We start from the raw sequence: 5,670 nt of genomic DNA on the forward strand, positions 1-5,670 counted from the left end.
GTGTATGACGTATGGAGTGCGTTCTTGGCGAGCTCAAGACTTGCTGTATCATTGAAAGAAAGCAACTGGCCGCTTCAGTGGTTGTTTGCTTGCAAAAGCAACTGTTAATCGAAAGACCGTTGTTTGACGGCCAGTGGGACTGAATGGATGATTGACTAGCTGACAAACGGACAGACGGACGCGGTGCTAAAGAAGCAAAGCAGCAAGCAATGAAGCGAATATTGATAAAGAAAATCGTAACAAAACAATTCACACTGCGTCGGGTGTGGAAAAGAAAAAAGAGTAGTTCGCGGCTTCAATGTATGTAAGCGCGTTGAGTTGGACGCAGCATCTGCAGACGAACACAAAAAATGTAAAGTCACGCGCAAGCGACTAACGACCAGCGAGTATGGTTGTTGTGATAGTAGTTGTGGTCGAACGGTGCACCGCTGCAATTATTGATATTTTGTCAAAACTGAACAGCTGCAACAATAACAATGCCGCATGGAGCGCGCTCACGCAAGATTTTGGTTTTGTAATTGAAAAGCGCTACAACGCGCAGATCGTGCAGGTCAGCGCGCATTTGCGCAGGCGCAACAACAAATTTGGAATGCATGTCGCTTGGCAAGGAGTCAGCAGTGAAGCGTTGTTGGAGGCGTATAAGGCACAAGCTAGCTCCAACGACTCTTAATCGTGTCTCATTCTACAACTCAAGCACGTACAAGTTTTATGTGAATTTTCTCGCCAGCAGTGTACACGACAAAAGCCGCGAGCATGCTTATGAGCGCTGAGCGCCTTCGGCAGCGCAATCGTGCACACAAGTCTGAGACGAGCTGCGGGCTTGATGTCTGGAGCAGGCGGTGTGAAGTGCTGTGTGCGCGCGTTGATTTGGGGGGGCCAAAGTGAGTGCTGTTTGCTGTTCGTTGGCTTGGCGGCTCAGCGTCTTCGGCACGTCGTGTGTGCGTTCAGCTCTACAGTCTTCGTTACGACAAGCGCTCGAGCAGTCTTCGATTTGCACGCGTCTAACAAACAACGTTCGTCTTTAGCGCGTATCTACTACGAGTTTCTTGAAATATATGCAGCGTCGCGCGTTTACGCAGTTCGTCCGCTATACGCAAGTCTACACAATCCGGTATACCGTTGGCACTTTGCATTGCCCGCCCCTTAAAATTCGGGTTTGTTGCTGCAGTCAAATGTAAATAAAACTTGAATTGTACGGTTGTGCTACCCGCGCATATAAAATAAAAGCAAAGAAAACCTTTGAAAGGGTAGAAAATACAAAAAAATAAAACGACACCAACAACAAAGTGGAAGTGGAAGTGGTTAAGTGGTCAGTTGGTTGGCGACTTGTACGCTTTGCGTTAATCGTTTTTCGTTTTTTTCATATTATTTGGTGGATTCGCGTGTTTGTGTGTGCGTCTCCCTTCTCTTGCATTCGCTTTAAGCCTTGTTTTGGTTTAATTTCTTTCTTTTTGAGTTTAATGAAATTTATTTATTTTTTTTTGACATACACATGCACACACACGGATCTCCAAAAATACCAGTCGCGCGCATACAAACACTGGTGTATATGTGCATGTGAACACATGCCGCACACCTTCGGCCGATAATAAAATATTTGATAAATGAGCGAAAATTTTGACTTTTGGATTACGTTTTTAGATTTTTGCTTTTGTTTTTGCAGCGCGTTTCGAAATACCTTTGCGTCGAAGTTTTGAATTTGGATTTGGATACGCCGACATATTTACAACAACAGCAAACGGTTATAGAAAAGGTAAGTGGGACACATAGCATACGCTCTTCGACTCTTGGGCTCTCGGGGGTAATACAAATTTCACTTTAGAATTTATGATAGTGTTTTTTTCGAAAGTTCACATAGTTTTGCTACGCCGGTGTTAATGATAGCGAAAGATCAAGGGTTCTTGCGTCGACTTCTGGTGTGAGACTATTATGTACAAATTTGTAAGGGCGGCGTATGGGCTTAAATGCGTCTGCACAGCGGCAACAATTTGTCACACTAGCACTACGAGTTTTTAGCTCCTTTTTGCTATAATAAAAAAAAAATGTCCATATATGTATAACAATACATACTGTTAGCTAGTTGGATAAAAATATCGTTTTTTCTCTGGGTACGCTGAAAGACTGAAACGCTTCATGTTGCATTAAATCCCACACAACACCGTAAAGTTATTTGCTGAGGTCGGTTTTAATAGATTTTATATTATTCATAAAGGTTCTATTGCGCGTTTTACGTTTTACGCGACTGATCTCAGACTGATCCAAAGGTAAACGATCTCCCGTATATGCCTTAGGTATGGGCAAAAACTCGAACTAACCAAGCTTTTCGAAATTATAAAGAAGTAGGTAGTTTAGAATACACGATTAACCTAATTCGAAATCCATAAATGCCCAAACTTGAACCGAACCGATCTCTAAACAGCCCGTTGAAAATTATGGGGTTGTTCAGCGGGGCATCCGTTAAAGTTGCGACAAAAAATATAATCTCAGGTATAATTTGTTTAAATGCCGTCGCTCCTCGGCGAACTTAAACTCCATAAATTACTTACCGCCAGGAAGAAGTTCATTATAAGAAAAACTTAGCTGGCATAAGAGTCATAAGAAGCCATAGATCCGATTATTCAGTAGATTTATAAGTAATAAGAGCAGGTCTGTATTACTCATGGGACTTGAACTCCGCTAATATAACTCCGCTGTCTTTCATATCATTCTATTGGGAACACCATATTAGAATTTCTTTTAGAGTTCGTCGGGTGCTTTAAGCTCAAACCTAACAATTCGGTACGGATCGATGGAATCTGTTATTTTACCCTGGTCGAGCCAATACCAGGGGTGATTGAAGTACTTTCGCGTAGTACTCTTTTCTGCGCTAATGCTTTTGTACATATCTTTAACAATTTCTATATATCCAGGGCTTCCTCTAGCATTCTTTGAATCGATAGCATAGTCGACAGATAAAGTCTGTTAGCAAAGGTGAGGATATTCCATGAATACCATATTATAGAATATATCATGGTTGAAAGTACTCAAAGACTTTATGGTAAACCCTCCGATAATTGCGCGATCAATTAGCACTTCTGGTGGCAGCGCTGATACCTTGTACAGAATTCTGCCTCGTATTCGAATGCAGAACCTAGTTATGGAAGTGTCAAAAAAGAGTTTAACACCAATCACTGTCTCATATTCCCTCACTGTCTTATGCAATCGACTTCTCCAACGAAAATCTTTAAGGCTATAATCAAAGTCGAACCTTGAACAGACACAACCGCCTCGCAGTTAATTATTTATTTGAATTATTAGCCATAAATGATTAATATTAGCATTTAAAAACACATCAGACGCTAACAACTTTGTTAGTAAACAATTTAAACCGATATCATGTGGCTTGGCTTGGCGCGTCATGTCTGTGGTGTAAACACAGCGCGTTTCCTGCCAGTCACAGTTCGGATTATTCGATAGCAAAATATATGTATATATATACATACAAACATATGCGCTCATTATTTCATTGCTTGTAATTGTAATGTGAGGCCAATTAAATACCAACTGCGGCAAATAGTATACCCACAAGTGGGTATGTTACTTCCTTCGGAATGAGATCATCCGCGATTTAATAAAAATGATGAGTGCAAGCAAAAGCGACGTTTTAAGGCAAATATTTCGAATGACGCTGCAATTATGCAATTTCGTAAGCTGCTTGGTGATGCATGAAAAATCATCTAGTTATGCCAGTACAGTGAAATTCCCCATAACTAGACACCCAAAGTCGGAGGGTTTTTGTCCGGCTATGGGAGCTCGCCCCATACATATGAGGGGGTGGCATAAACCTGGGATTAAAATGTATTCTTAGATCTAGAAGAGAATGAATGATAATTATCCCTTAAGTCTCCGTTAAGCCACCGCCAATTAGACGGCACCAACGCAAGACAATATGACAAACAATAGACTGACAGACAAACTATCTCATAACTCCACAAAACTATAGGAATTAAAAAAACAAACCCGAATTCCAAGTTTTACATATTTTTTTACACATTTTATGACATCTTGTCCGTTTATCTGAGATAATTTGAACGAAATATTATTAAGATAATCTCCGTTACCGGTTATTGGAACGTTCTAATGTCCGATTATAGGAATTGGTTTTGTATGAAAATATTAATTCTTTAAACTTGTCCAGCTATGGGAGCTGTCCGGTTATACTATTCGTAATGTGGAATGTCACCGTATACCCTTTTTGAGTGTGAATTTATTCTTTCTTGATTTCATGGTGCTTCTAAAAACGTATACGCACTCGATCCGTGGATGTCGGGTTTTGATCAGAGAGTCGCGCTTTCGCTATTTTGAGTTGAACTTCTATAACTGGAAGTTCTCCATAACTCCAACTTATAAATGGCAATAGAATTAAAATTTCATACAAATTTCCTTCCATAACTCGAAGCCTCTCTAAACCGAAACATTTTGTGTCGAATTAGGGAATTTCAACTGTCATCACCGCTTATCTATATTTTCAAAGATTCAAATTTTTGTATAAAGTTTAACTTCGGAGTTTGGAATTCTATGCAAAACTAAACTCCCTCTTATTCTCTCAACCGCAAAAATTTCAGGAATTTTTGTTTGCTCATATTAATACGGCTGACACTGTACTAACGAACCTTTTGTGGGTGTAGACAAGTATATTCTTCAGATTTAGAGTTCCACTAATGAGCGCCTTCAATTTCACACATACGAATAAATATGTTCAGATATACACAAGTATGTAAATAACATGGCGTCAGTTGCTATTGAACATTAGTATATTATGCTGTTATTTGAATTGACATTTGTGAGACACGACTTGGCGTGATTTAGAAATCTACATATAAATACATATGTATGTATATGCCCAAACATATAAAGATATGTAACTATAAGCGCGTCTCGGTGAAGCGATCAAGGATTGGACTAGAATTTTTCGTTAAAGGGGGGCAGCAGCACACAAATGCTGGAGACACACCTCAGAAAAAATTATAAAAACACTGAAAAGAAGATACGCGTGCTTTGATATACACAAGCGCACAAATTTGTACCTAAGTATGCGTTTGTATGTACATATGTAAATAAATACTTTCGTAAGCATACGAGTTTCTCGGCTGTTTGCATATGCGCATGAGGCGGTTGACAAGGCAAGTGAAAATATTTTTGCTTGTTTTCTATTTTGCATTTTTTTATAAATTTATTTAATTTTTTTAATTTTGAATTTTTTTTACATATTTTGTAATTTTTTTTAGCTTAATAGCAGGAAAATTATGCAGCAAATATTTTTTTTTTTGTCTCTGCCGCCAACTTTTGAAGTGGTTCATCTTGAAACATAAATGAACCTGCTGCCAGACACTATTTTATCCACAAAACAAGTTTTAGCAGTCATTTTAATAACATAATATTACCGAGTTTAAGGCTGACTTTCAGTCGGTGCGGCGACACAGGTTTTGCTTTTCTTTGGCATTTATTATTTTATTATTATTAGCTGCGCAACGTGCCGACTGCTTATCTGAATTGCAAATGTTGCAGGTTTAGAATTTTCTAATAGTAGTTTGCGAATGAATAATGAAGAAATGTAAAAGGTCAGGTATAAATATAATTTACTGACTAAACAAAACATTAGTATGAAAAATTAAACATATTTTTTATTAA

The 5,670-nt window shown here is 38.7% G+C and overlaps 1 protein-coding gene across 2 annotated transcripts in view; it reads left to right on the forward strand.

The window, feature by feature from the left end:
• The first annotated feature begins 944 nt into the window (after positions 1–944).
• The window catches only part of LOC108966071 (estradiol 17-beta-dehydrogenase 2), a 23,975-nt gene continuing 19,249 nt past the window's right edge, over positions 945–5,670 (forward strand). Inside the window, exons 1-2 of one of the 2 annotated variants that reach the window (XM_018928800.1) lie at positions 945–1,309; positions 1,664–1,753. The gene's annotated coding sequence lies outside the window, so the exon portion shown is untranslated. The remainder of the gene's footprint in view (positions 1,310–1,663; positions 1,754–5,670) is intronic. The other variant, XM_018928801.1, reaches the window with a different exon arrangement.

The sequence above is a fragment of the Bactrocera latifrons genome, unplaced genomic scaffold (assembly GCF_001853355.1).
Source record: "Bactrocera latifrons isolate USDA-ARS-PBARC rearing strain unplaced genomic scaffold, ASM185335v1 scaffold_154, whole genome shotgun sequence".
Classification (NCBI taxonomy): domain Eukaryota; kingdom Metazoa; phylum Arthropoda; class Insecta; order Diptera; family Tephritidae; genus Bactrocera; species Bactrocera latifrons.